At 40.3% G+C, this 14795-nt stretch overlaps 1 protein-coding gene across 1 annotated transcript in view; it reads left to right on the forward strand.

The window, feature by feature from the left end:
- RO60 (Ro60, Y RNA binding protein) overlaps positions 1–14795 on the forward strand; it is an 837759-nt gene that overhangs the window by 193652 nt on the left and 629312 nt on the right. The gene's annotated exons all lie outside the window — the stretch shown is intronic.

Raw genomic sequence — 14795 nt, forward strand, 5'->3', positions numbered from 1 at the left:
TCCCAACCCCAACCGGTGTCCCCCAAGGATCTATACTCGGCCCAATGCTATTTAATATCTTTATTAATGACTTCCAAACAGCTGTTCCTAACACCAAGATAGTCCAATATGCAGACGACTCAACTCTAGTCTGCTCTGCTTCTAACCTTCAAGTACTCCAAACAAAATCCCAAACTGCTTTTTACACCACTGAGAAATGGATGCTTCAAAATCACCTCTCTCTAAATGCCAACAAATCTAAAATTCTACTATTCTCTCCCTGTAAATTTCACCCTCTTGACAAAACCTCCTTCAACATTATCAGCCATGCCAACTCCACTATTGAAATTGTTCCTTTTGCTAAAATTCTTGGGGTCACTACAGATGAATATTTCAATATTTGACACCCAAATTCAGCTAAACAACACACTGCGGTGGTGGTGCTGCGGTAGCGTTGTCGCCTCACAGTAAGACGCTGTCCGGTTCGATTCTCAGCTAGAGCATCTTTTGCGTGGAGACGTGCGTGAATGGGCGTACTTTCGTTGAAGGTTGTGTGTCAGAGCTGGCAACTCGGTACGTAAAACTCAACTGGCAATCATTAGCGGACCGGAGTTCCGCTGTGGCGACCCCTAACCGGGAAAAGCCAAAAGACACAACACAGCATTCAGCTAAACATTAAGAAAACACATCAGAAACTTGGCATGCTGTACAGGAACTCCCATTTTCTATCCCCTTCCATAAGACAAACCCGCGCCACTACTTATTTACTACCATCTCTAATGTATGGTGCCCCTCTACTAATTAACCTATGTTCCTCTATCTCCCCTAAACTGGAATCCTGTTACAACAAAATCTCAGTTTGCCACCAAGTACTCTACCCACCACTGCATACCTCTCCACCTACTGCAATGACTAGAACTTCCCAACTACCTGGACTACCTCCATATCACTACAGCCCACAAACGCATTTTTAAACCCACTAAGTGCCCTGCACTAACTAATATCTTACCACTATATACCCCTCACAGAACTCTAAGATCTGCTCACCAAAATCTAATTTCTGTATACAAACCAAACCGTCCCTCAGGTCAGCTTCTCCTATCCTTTTCCTTAGCCAAACAATGGAACTCTCTTCCTCCCTCTAAGAATTTCTCAGAACTTTGATCACTTCAAACCCAGCCCCATTCCTACCTCTCCAATAACAGGAAATGCACTTGCACTCTACCTACCTAATCCTGCCTAATACATAACATATACATAAACTACCTTCCACCTTACTCAATAGGAGTTCAGTCATATTTGCTGTTTTCTTACAGATGTTTCTTTCATAGCATTTTTCAGAAGATTTAAAACCTCAGTATAATGGAGACTCTGTATTATTGACCTCTAATTGTATTTGCATGTAAATATGCACTGTATACCATACTATGTTGATATTCTACTGTGCTTATGTTTTACTACATAATTTTTACTAATTATTTAATTGTTACTATGTCTGCTGTGTTTTGTGGAGCTTTTCTCCCCGGGCCTCCACTGAAAACGGGCTCTTTGTGCCCAGTGGACCTCCCCGGCCATCAAACTGAAAATAAAGCATTCAGAATGTTCGTAATATAAAATAAATTGCATAGTTCTGTTACATAGTCAGATTTATAGTCCTAGCCAGTTCTGATATCACATACATAATTGCTTAGCTGTCTGAAGTTATCAGACAAGTTCAGCATACAGCTGCTAAGGCAGATGGAAATCTGCTTCAAGTTTTATATATAAAGTAATTTTCTGCCGGTCCTTTGATTCAAAGTAATACTTCTCTGGACAAAAATTAGTATTTACCAGTTTGTTCTTGCAGTGTTGCTGTATGTCTCATCTGTCTAAATATTTCTTTAACAGACAACTCTGGAAAAGAGTGTTTAGCTGTTAGGTACACTGTCTCAGGATCTAAGAATTGTGAAAAGTTACTCGCAGTGCAAACTGTAGTGTGTTGCCTAACCAGTGTTAAGGGAACTGATTGAGGTTCCTTTCTGGAAGCAACATGAGATTTTAATGAGGAAAAGATGACGTGGCTTTTATAGTGTATGACAGGGAAACTTAAAGTGATTATGTTTTAAGGGCCCTGAAGGGTTTCTGATCTTTAAACTACATCTGTGTGATATTACGGAGAGGAAATAACCTCTGGGATAAGGTTACTTCCACTGGAGGGTGTAGTTGTCTTGTAGTAAATTACCTTTCCACTGGAGGGTGTAGTTGTCTTGTAGTAAATTACCTTTTGTGTATTAAATTTGCAGTTCATGGTAGCTGTGAGAATCTATTTTGCTTGTCTGGACCAGTGTGGCAACAATGAGTATATAGTTTTGGAAGGAGGAGATAGTCTTCCTATGGATGGTAGGTTTTTACAGTTGGCATTTGTATTTACTAGATGAAAGATAGTCATATTTTGGCCATTTTGTACTAGTCAAATTAATACTTTGGTGCAGTAATTGTCTTATTCTCCATGCCATTAAATGTACTATGGTTATGTTTTGGGGTTAAAGAAATATACTTTGATTACAAAATTAATATTGTGGCCCTGAAGGTAGGCAATGAAATTAAATGAAAGAACTGGAGTCATTCTGGACAACTGAGCTTTTCAGTATGTTGTATCCAATGTAAGAAGGACTTAACTCTATAGCACAGCTCATACTCATTGGTATAAATAGTAGATTGTGGAAAGTCATTTTACCCCATCTGCCTTATTTTACTCCTGCCTAACTCAATGATCAGACCTGTAACAGAATACAAAATTGCTTTTTTCAGTATAAATGCAAGCACATTTGGGTATTATAAACCAAAATGAGAGGCTACAAATATGAATTATTCTAATGGTTATAGGCACTGTCTCCATGTCGTACAGACGTCTTAGAGGGGTCATGTACTCCTCAAGTAAAGTCATGGCCACCTAAACTGCTCTGAGGGACTACAGGAGCTGTTTTTGCTCTCTGCATCCTATAGACTTAGAGGAAATCTGTGCTTTCAACTCTTTATCCAACTTAGTTCTGCCCAAAAACTTGCACCTAGGTTGTAAAACTAGTGCGTACACCAATGCATGGGCCATTTTAAATTTGTTTAATTGTTTAAAATTTAACACACACAACAGAAAAAATGGCATGTATTTATTTTTCAGTGACTTTCAAAACTTTGGAGTTAACTTTACTGCAAGTGATAATAAAGCTCTTTACTAGCAGTAAATGGAGAATTCCAGCTTGAAAAAACTGCAGTGACAGTGAAGCTTCTTTAACTCAGTTAAAACTTGAAACTTGACACCAAAACTTATGAATTTGAAACTTTATGAAAAAGAAAAACTTGACCTTTTCAGGTTTGCCTTTATTTTTATCATTGAACTTTTAATTGATTTGCACTGGTTTAAGAACTGTATCATGCAGGGGATTTTCTTTTTTCCTTCAGAGTCTTCCTGTGGTAGGAATATTCCTCTGTGCTTTTTACCCTTCCCACTGATATCCAGAGTTCTTTAAAAGATCAAGAGGGACTCCCCAAAGATTGTGATAGTAACTAAATTTTGGCCTGCAAACAGTGGTTCTCTCTTCTGAAAGTAGCCAACGGCAATTATCACAGGCTTTCACACATTCTGAGTTTACACACACAAGAGAGAGGGACAGTCTGATATACCCCAACCTGAAAACACTTCATTTGACTACTTGTATGATAAGAGTTTTAATGCCCTTTAGGCACTTTTTCTCAGAGGAAGTGCAGCAGATACGAAATGAGGTTAAAGAAACTGCTACTAGGAAAATACACATTTGTATAAGTGGAAGACTTTTTTAGTTTATGCCATCTAAGAACCAGAACCCTTTTAATGCCCTGTTGCCTCGGGTTATAGAATGTTTGACCATTATAATCCTTTGTCTTTTCTTAACTCTTCTATCAAGATTCATCTTTGAGCCAGTTCTGCTTGTCTGCTCTTAGATCCCCCTTTCTACCTGTCCTCAAGTCAGACAGTGTTTGAAAGGGGTTTTACATATTTTTCCACATAGAAAATTAATGGCTTCTCCATGGGATGTTGACTGTGCTTGAAGAGATATCACTTCCTCCATTTGAACCAGCTCAGCAGGCTGATTTTGAGGTTCTTAACTTGGAAAACAGTTGTGCTCATCACTGTGATTTCTACAGACAAATGTGTCTTGAGTTACAAGCTCTAAGTCGTAGTCAAACCTACCTCATTTTCCAGTAGAGTAGGGTTTCTTTGAGAACAAATCCTTCTTTTGTGCCTGATGTGGTTTCAGAGTTTACCTCAAGCCAATCTATTAATTGTCCTTATTCTTTCCAGAACCTAAAACCAAGGGAGAAATAATCTTTCACACACTAGATTCCTTAGATAGCACTTTGACCTTCTTGGAAGATTGAATTCTGTCCATCACCTATTCATTTCCTATGAAAGTAAAAAGAAAGGAAACCAGTGTCCGAGCAGACTGTTTCCAAGTGGTTGTCTCACGCTACTTATTTTTGCTATTCTCCCTGTAAGAAGTCGCTTCTAGGCAGGGTCGGGGCTCACTCTACCAGGGCTTTGGCTTCTTTTGTGGCTTTTTGAAAAGGAGGCAGCAACTTGGCTCTCTGTACATACTTTTACAAAGCATTACAAGTGGGGTCCTTTTTCAGGTCATGCAAAAGCTTTGCTAGGATGATTCTCAAGGAGAGATTGATGAATTCCCTTCTCATATATTTTTAAGATGTGGTAATCAACCCAAGTAACTTAAGCTACTGAAACAGTGATTTAATGCTGAACATAGTACAGTTATGTAAGTAAACTTGGCATAACTGTAGATGCTCTAATAGATCACTGTTGCTGTAGATATCCTCTCCCTCCACCCCCACTCTCTGTTTTTTTCTGATGTTTTGTCAGGATGTGAATATATACACCCTTGTGTATATAGTTACATGTGTTTTATATTGGATTTTCCTGTCCTTGCATTTTTCCTTTCGAGGTTATAGCCTCTCTTCTTTAGGTGAGAATATTTTGACGTTTATAATTCGAACTGCCCTTTTTATATGGCTCTCCTCAAGCCCCAGCAGTTAGGACAATATGAAAGGTTACATGAAGCTTTGAAAGTTGGCTGATGGTCATATCTTTGGCAAGATATAACCCAGATAGATTGGGCTATTTCAACAGTGATCTAGTAGAACATGTAGTATTGTGGTAAGTTTTCTTACACTACTGTACTTTGATTTTACTGGTTTGCCTACTACTGTAACCCTGGTGAGTGGCACAGAACTTCAAGAGAACAAAAAAAAGCGCTTTATTTGACTTGCCCCATTACTACTGGACATTCATTGTATGCATTTCTTTAGTGGTTATGAAGCATTTTACTTGGATTTATAAAACGGGACAGAAGAATGGAAATTTGATTTCATATTTTAACGTTTGTTTACTAATGTATCGGATATTCTTGGACCTACTAATGGTCTAACATCTCCTCCAGATTTCTCATGTGACAGAGACGAAGAAGAATGGGCAAAACATTGCTTGCCTGCTTTACTGGCTTTGAGAACTTTGGGCACTGTCCTCCCTTAATACAGTCATCCAGACTAAGGCACAAATGATAACATTATTAAAGATCCTTAGTTTGCACTATTTGAATACAATATTACACACAACAAGTAAAGACTGTAGGTTATATCAGAAGTGAAGCCCTTCAAAGCTTTACTGCTGCTAAAGCGTATCCTTCTCTGAAGCTATTGAGGATTGACAATCTGCTTGTGCTTTTCTTTGCTGGACAGATATGTTCCCTTTGGGGAAAATAAACCTTCCATTTTCTTAAATGTATTGATGCTCCATTATTTTCTTCTTCAGGAAAGTTATTTTAAAGCTAGGAGTGTTGTGTTTTAACAGATTGCTTTGAGACTGTAACTAACTGTTAATGGAGCACTCATTTTTTTTCTCTTAGTTTAAAAATAGTGTCAACTAAGTGAAAACATATTTTCTGTACAGAAATTGTGTTTATTTTTCCTTGGTGGGGCTAACATACAGCATCAAAGCATTTTGTATTGTGTTTTTTTTTTTTTTTTTTTTTTTACAGAAAAAAGTAACTTTTGTGGACTAGTACTTTTACCAGCATTTGCTGCTTGTCTTCCCCTGGAAAGAGGCATCATTTTTGGCTTGACCATGGAACACATTACCAGTCCCATGGTCAGTCCTTCTTCCAACCACAAAACGAAAAAGTTAAAAGCAAACAGCCTTTGCCACCACAGCATGGTAGCAATTTGTCTTAGTTGCAGGTGGGTGACTCTGCTGTTGCCAGTTGTTGTACCTCTGACTACTCCTATTTTACACCAGATCCCACTGGTGTAGCACTTAAAACCACTATGGACTGGGGGGTGTTCATCGTGTTTCATTGTCGCAGTCATTACATTTGGGTAATCTGCTGGCAGGTTACCCTCAGTCGGCCTGATTAACAAAGTCTTGGGTCTTGCATCGGTTGCTGTCCCTTCTTCCATGACGTTAGGTCGTCAGGGGTATAAAACATGCAGCCGACGCCATTACATCAGTCTTTCTTGCCGCGCGGTGCCTGAAGCAGAAGCAGTTCGCAAGTGCCGGTCGGCTGACTCCTGAAATTTTCTTTTTCGAGTTTCAGAACCAAAGTTTTCAACTTAAAGCTAAGTACCCCATTGGGGAAACTTTTTCTTGCTCCTTACCGATGTCAGTAAAAGTTAATAATTGTATTACTCGTGGGAAGCAAATACCTCATAAGGATTTTCATTTGTACTGTATTCCTTGCCTAGCCCCTTACCAAGATGTACTTTGCTGTCGGTTTTGGGCTTTATTTAATCAGCGTACTATTCGTCGTCAGTACATTTTTGCTTCAAAATATTTCGGTTCTCGGTTTAATTTTCCAGAAATTACATCGGTTAGCCATCCGACTACCAGAATACAGAAAAAAACGCAAAGAAAAAGAGACAGGCCATTGAGGTCCAAAACTGCTGACGACACTTCTAAGCCAGTCGCCAGTTCTCTGGTACTCAGTGAGGCACTTTCGCAGCCAATGATACCCGCTACGTCTGATTCATAGGCCTCTACTGAGACCCATTTGGAGTCCGGTATGCCACGAGATGCTTCACATATGGAATCCACGGATGTCTCTACCTTGGATGATTCCGGAGCTGCTGAGCAGGCACTGGCTATTGACGGTGTATTCAGGCCTACAGACTTGCATGTTAAACCGACTCCAACTTCAGTGCTAAGGCCTAAATCTCGATTTATGTCTATAAAATGATTCCCAGGCCCCTATGCCTAAAAAACAAATTATCAAAATGGCTGAAGATTTAATTACTCTAATCAGGGGTAGTCAACCACCACCACCCCCCCCCCCTCCTCCTCCAAAAGGCCTAGGATTGAATTTGACTATGAATCTTCTGAACAGGACTCTGTTTCTTCTGACTCTTCTAATGATCTGGATTTGTCCATACCTACTTATGAGGACCCTGATGCAGAGGACTCCATACCCTCTGCTTCTCCACCTGAGGATTTCTCTTTTGGGGAAACTTTACATACCTTAAGGGAGCATTTCCACTGGGAAAGTCAGGATTTCTCTGAATCCAAAAAGAGGCTTAGGGATTTCCTTCTTCTTCCTCAGCATAGGCCTTTGGCTATGCTTCCTGTACTAGATAGTGTTGATGATGTGTTTTCAGAATCCAATATGGCCCCTGATTCCTTACCTCCTGCCTCTAGCAAACCAGACAGGTACTACAGAGTTCCTGAGTCCCACAAATTCCTTTTCAAAAATCCTGTTGCGGACCCTGAAACCATTTCTCAGGGGCCCAAGGGCATTAAGGCTTCTACTGCTAAAAATCCTACCCCTTCTGATAGAGACTCCAGGTTGCTGGATAGATGGGGTAAAAAGGATTATACTTCTGCAACCTTAGTAATCAGGGCTTTAAACTATCAATTCCATATGCTAAAATATCAACAGCATATCATGGGACTGCTTAAACAGAAAATGATGTTGATTTCTGACTGTATGGAGAATAAAGATTTGCAGGATTTATTGCATTCAGCTGAACAAGTTGGTAAACATACTTTGCAATGTGGTTTTGATTCCTTAGAGGCCTCTTGTAGGGCTGCTGTTACTGGGTCTGTGCTTAGAAGGCATGCTTGGCTTAAGGAGCAATCTCTGCCTGATCATGTTAAAGCAAAACTTTTGGATGCTCCCTTACAGCAGGACCGCTTATTTGGCAATAAGGCTGAAGAAGTTCTAAAAAGATGGTAGATAAAGCTAAATCTATGCAAACTGTGAAATATTTCTTACAAGTGCAACCTCCTAGATTTGGTAGGCATTGGCCTACTAAGAACTGGTCCTTTCCAGCTCCTTCCAGAGCCACTACGGCCACACCCAGACATTCCAAAACCACCAGGTTTCAGTCCCAAGGGACTTTCAGAACTCAAACGAGAAAAGCCCTGCAAGTAGGATCCAAGTGCAAGGCAAAACAAACTTATCAGTAACTGAAAAAATGCCAGCATAAAACTCAGTGTATATATCAGTAACAAAACTACAGCAACACTAAGGTAAAACTTAAGTGTTTTAATACATATCGAACAATTCAGTAATCCAGACCGGTTTCAGCCTAACATGGCTTTCCTCAGTGGAACAAGAAAAGCACAAAAAACTTTCAGAACTAAGCAATGGGGTGCTTCCACTTCCAAATCTGGAAGCAACAAGGCACCACCCTATAGTAAACAGTCTCAATGACTTCCCTTTGAAATTACCAAGCACTTGCCTCTTAGCCGCCCCTTTGGGGGGGAAACTGGCTCTTCATTCAAGAAACTGCCAACTTATAACCTAGGACAGATGGGTTTTAAATATAGTGTCCTAGGGATACAGATTTCATTTCCACATGCTGCCAACTCCAAACGGGTGGCCAGACCTGCCCCCGAATCAGTGGGCAGAGGCTCAGAAACAAGTACTTTCCCTCCTAAACATGGGGGCTATTCAACTAGTACCAGAAGAGGAAAAGTGACAAGGTTTCTATTCCAGACTTTTCCTGGTACCCAGAAAAGACAAATCATGACGTCCAATTCTGGACCTGTCTACTCTAAACACCTTTCTGAACATTCCAAAATTAAAAATGCTGACTATTCACCAGTTACTTCCTATGCTAGGCAAGGATGCATGGTTGGCAACTCTTGACTTAAAAGAGGCTTACCTGCATATCCCAATCAGGGAATCTTGCAGAAGACTCCTACGCTTCAAAGCAGGCTGCATGCATTATCAGCTCTCTGCACTGCCCTTTGGCTTGTCTACTGCGCCCAGGGTATTCACAAAGTGCCTGGCTCCAGTAATTGCATTTTGCAGGCAAAGAAATATTCAGATATATCCATACCTGGACGATTGTCTAATTCAGGCAGAAAACCAGGCCATTCTTGTAAAACATCTGGCGTTTGTAAAAAGACTTCTAACCTGTCTAGGGTACACCATAAACAAAAAGAAATCTCAACTGGTACCCTCTCAAAAAATTACATTCCTGGGTGCAAGCTTGAATACAACTGCCCAGATGGTTTTCCTTACACCAGAAAAGCAAATTCATTTGGTAACTTACTTCAAACAGGCGGCCACAAAATCCCTGCTATCTGCAAGGCAAATACTGCAAGCCTTTGGGGTTCATGGCCTCGTGCATTCTTCTAATTCCATATGCAAGACTGCATTTGAGGAAACTTCAGTGGTACTTAAAAAATCTATGGAGTCAACATTGTCATAGCCTGGAAACAATGATTCCCCTGTCATACCTTGCCTGCCCCTAGAGTTCCTATGGTGGGCAGAGGCCTGCCACCAAAACAAGGGACTGCCATTCACACCACCCCCTGCCGCCCAAACCCTAACTACAGACGCATCAGACTATGCATGGTGGGCTCATCTGGCAGGGAAGTACATTCAGGGCAAATGGACCCCAAATCAAATGCACCTTCATATCAATCAAAAAGAAATGCTAACTGTACAGAATGCACTGACAGCCTTCAAGGACTACCTTCATCCAGGACAATTACTGATAAAGACGGACAACACCACGGTTATGTGGTACATAAATAAGCAGGGGGGGTACACATTCCTACCGCCTTTGCAGACTAGCCATAGCATTGTGGAACACAGCTTTGACTTACCAAATACATCTTCAAGCTCAATTCCTGCCAGGAAAACAAAATACCCTGGCAGACGACTTAAGCAAAAACCTTATGGACCCACACAAATGTAAACTGGACCCACAAATCTTCAGCATGTTAACACAGAAATGGGGGAGCCCAGACATAGATCTATTTGCCTCTCCCCAAAATTATCAGTTGGACAAATTCTGCACAAGAACTCATCACAAAAAAGCATGGAAAGTGGATGCCCTATCTTTCAGTTGGAAAAACCTATCAGTCATTGCCTTTCCCCCTCTGCCTCTTCTTTCCAAGGTCTTACTAAAAGTCAGACAGGAAAAAACAAGAATGATCCTAGTTGCTCCGGACTGGCCTCGCCAACACTGTTACCCACTTCTAAGGAATATGTCTCAACTTCCTCCTTGGTACTTGCCTCAAATACCTCATCTACTGTCTCAGCAGAACAATCCATTTCTGCACACTCAGCTCCAAACTCTGAACCTTGCAGCATGGCTGATCATTTAATGATTCAAACAACACCTGTCAGTAAATTTGTGAATGATGTCATTTTGGAAGCCAGACAGCCTAGTACTAGAAAATCTTATGCTGATAAATGGAAGCGATTTTGTGCTTGGAACCAAGCACAAGGAACAGACACAGCAAAGCCCAATATTCCTCAGATTTTACAATATTTGACTGAGATGCTTGACAAGGGCTTATCTTTTTCTTCAATAAAAATCCATGCCTCTGCCATCTCGGCTCATTGCAACACAGAGCCTCCCCTCATTTCTCATCCTCTGCTTAAACAGTATTTTAGAGGGGCCAAAAATGTAAGGCCTCCCGGAAGATCACAAACTCCTGCATGGGACCTCGATTTTGTGCTGGAAAAACTCACCCTGCCTCCTTTTGAACCAGCAGCAACTGCAGATATAAAATTTCTATCTTGGAAAACAGCTTTTCTCATGGCAGTCACTTCAGCAAGAAGGGTTTCAGAACTACAGGCTCTCATGGCTGTGGAGCCTTTTATTATTTTTTACCCGGACAGAGTGTCCCTCAGGATCAATCCTTCTTTTATGCCTAAAGTGGTATCCAGTATAGCTCTTAACCAGACACTTCATCTGCCAACTTTTTACCCAAATCCACAGAATACGGGGGAGCGGATTCTGCATTCATTGGACGTACACAGACAACTAAGATTATACTTAAACAGGACCGAATCTCTAATAAAGTCTAAGCAACTACTGGTGGCATTTGCTGCAGGGTCAGTGGGGAAGGCTATATCAAAGCAGACTATTTCTAAGTGGATAAGCCACTGCATTTGTTTCTGCTATTTGCACCATGGTAAACCTGTGCCCAAGGGGATCAGGTCTCATTCCACCAGGGCTGCCTCTACCTCAGCAGCTTTTCTCAGAGGGGTTCCAACCAAAGACATTCTAGAGGCTGCTACTTGGAGCTCTCTTCTTACCTTCACGAAGCATTATCATTTGCCTCTCTTCTCCATATCCAGGGCAGGCTTTGCCACTGCAGTTCTGCAGGGTCTTATAGTCGCTCCTAATGCTGTTGAGTTACATCCTCCCATCCATAGCTTTGGGATTCTACCCAAATGTAATGACTGCAACAGTGAAACATGAAGAACATAGTACAGTTGTGTACACTTACCATAAATGTAGATGTTCGAGTGTATTCCTTGTTGCAGTCCGGGTTACCCACCCGCCATCCCCCTTTTCTATACCTTTTCTTTCCTTCACTATATACTAAAGCCTTTGTGGTGTATTTGCTGATAGATGAAGGTAAAGTATATGTTGCTAAAAGTGCATTTACTTATATTTTTGTTTGTTTATATTTATATATATAATTTTGCTCCCCATTTGGGGGGCACCTGACATCTGGGGCAAGAAAAACTGAATAAAATGGCGTCGGCTGCATGTTTTATACCCCTGACGACTTGACGTCATGGAAGAGGAGACAGCAACTGATGCAGGACCCAAGACTTTGTTATTCAGGCTGACTGAGGGCAACCTGCCAGCAGATTACCTAAATGTAATGACTGCAACAGTGAATACACTTGAACATCTACATTTATGTTAAGTGTACACAACTGTACTTTTCTAATTGTTTAATATCTATCTATACACCCTAGCGTATGTATATGGGTGTGTATATATTTTAGTTATATAACATTCAATTCGTACGTAAGGGTTGCGCTTTCACGCTTCCGCACTATCCCCTGACAACAATTTCCAGCTTTATTGCAGTAAGTCAGTCATATGGCTGTTTTATCTAAAGGAGTGCCACTGAAAACTCTCTCACAGACATAAGCAGTTATGTTTTACTTGATTCTGGGCTGAAACCTTTGGTACTTTTCTGTTAATGCAAATCCAGGCCCAGAATGCTGTTGCCCCGTTAATGGAAAAGTACCCTGCCTGCCATTTCCCTATTAGCAGATAGAATGTATACAGTTCCTAAATCTTTTAAATATTTATAAACTGTTCCAAAATCTGAACCAGCAACTGTAGCCTTAGTTGATCTCACTGCTGCTAAGCATTTATTTAATTCCAATCCTACTCTTTCTGATAAAAATGGGAAAATTACTGATGCGTATGGAAAAAAGTGTATACATCTATAGCTTTGCTTTTCAGAATTTTGAATCATCTGGTTCATATGTTAAAATTTGTTCTGACAATATTCCAAATTGTGAAAGTAGGAGGAATGCTGTATCTGCAGTTTCTTCTTGTGAGGAAAAAAAATGTTTAAATTATTTAGTTTCTTCTTTTGTACATGTCACTGCTCATTGTTTGGTTTCGCTCTATTTAATTCTCCAAGTCTTTTGGGTTTCTAATTCCATGACGGGAATGGACCCCATTCCTAAGTCAAAGTATGATTAAAGTTCATGAAATTAGCCTTGTTTCACTCTTTGATGTTGGCCAAAAGTGCTTAGTTTGTAGTATGTGTGTGACTCTGATACTTCTTCCAGCACTATGGTCACTGGTACTATGTATGTTAAGGAGGTTTGCATTTTGCATGGCTTCATTCTTGAAACCTTTAAGCTGATGATAAAAATGATTTTTTTTTAATTCTTCCCTGGAGAGAGATTTAGTGTTTGGTCCTGGTGTAGCAGAGATGATCAAAAAGTGTGATGAAGGGTCAGGCTGATCCAGGGAATCTCTTAAGATTTTTCAGCTCTCCTTTTCCAAATTGTCCAACAAATTTTCTTATTCCTGTTCCATTTTTGGCATAAAACAGAATAAATATTCTCAAAAGAATTCAGGTAAATAGACATTTAAGAAAGAATAGCAAGAGAATTCCAAAAAAGAGTCTGTAACCTCCCAAAACCAAGGACAGTCCAATATGTCTGAATGACTATTTAGGAGACATTGTGACCCACTCTCACCCTGCCCCGCCTTTTTTTTTTTGTCCAGAAAATCTTATCTTTGTTTTTCTCTTTGGCAGCAGATTGCTTCAGGCAAATGGATTCTAGATTTCATTTGTAAGGTTACAGATGGCAGAATTCCCCCTTTCCAGGGTGTCATTCCTCATCCTCCAGATCAGACTCTCTTGTTTTTTTTTTTTTTTTTTCAACCTGTTCTTCATCACATGCTATCTCAAAGACTGATAGAACCATTTCCTCCTTCCCAAGTAGGGTAGGGTTTGTATTCTAGGATGTTCCTGGTACCCAATAAAGAAAATGCTTGGAGATCAGTTCTAGATCTTTCTTCCCTAAACCTGTTTGTGATTGTGCCATAATTCAAAAGGATAGCACTTCCCATCCTGTTACCTCTTCTTATTTCAAGTTTCTTGGTAACACTAGGCTTTTATAATATGCTTATTATCACATCCTTATTCACACAGACTTAAGATGTTTCTTAAAGTTTTGTATGTCTGGATCACATTATCAGTTCTCTGCCTTAACATTTGGACTATCCACTGCACTAAGAGTGTTCACAAAATGTCTAGCTCCAGTTATAGCACATTGCAGCTGCAGGGTATCCACATTTTTCCATATTTGGATGACTTGCTTATCTTTGCAGAGTCTTTTTGAAAGAGTCAGGAAACTTTCTTGGGTGAGAAATCTTACACAAACTAGGATTCCAAGAGAACAGTCAAAAGTCTTTCTTTACTACCCCACACTTGATTGTGTTCCAAGAAGATCAACAAGACACCTCATTTCAAAGAGCTTTTCTTCCATAGGGAAAAAAAATAGATCCTTATTTAGACCTGTTTCCAAGGTTTTCCATTCAGACTTTTGTTACTGCTCAGGAATACCTCTGCATTTTGGGTTTCATGGCATCTGTAATTTTCATGAAACCCCCATCAGAAGACCACATGAGAAAGATATAGTGGTATTTAAAATCTCTTTTGTCCCAGCATCAATACCCTTGGTCTTTTCAAATCTCGGTGTTGGGATTTGTCAGAAGATAAATCTTTTGTGAGGACAACAGATATCCTTAAAAGGATAAATCTTTTGGTGGGGACAACAGATATCCTTAAATCTAAGTCTCCATTTCTTCATTCCTGCTCCAAAGCAGTCAGTCAACACAGACTCTTCAAACTTTGCTTGGGGAGCAGTTTCAGGAAGTATGACAGTGCAGGGGTGTGGGACACCAAGGACAGATGCAAGCACATAAATATCTCGGAGATGCTTGCCTTGATTAAGGCACTCAGCTGTCTGAACCATCTTTGCCACCCCTCCCTTGGGACC

This window comes from Protopterus annectens, chromosome 10.part0 (genome assembly GCF_019279795.1).
Source record: "Protopterus annectens isolate FY-2018-M chromosome 10.part0, PAN1.0, whole genome shotgun sequence".
NCBI classification, from domain to species: Eukaryota; Metazoa; Chordata; order Ceratodontiformes; family Protopteridae; genus Protopterus; species Protopterus annectens.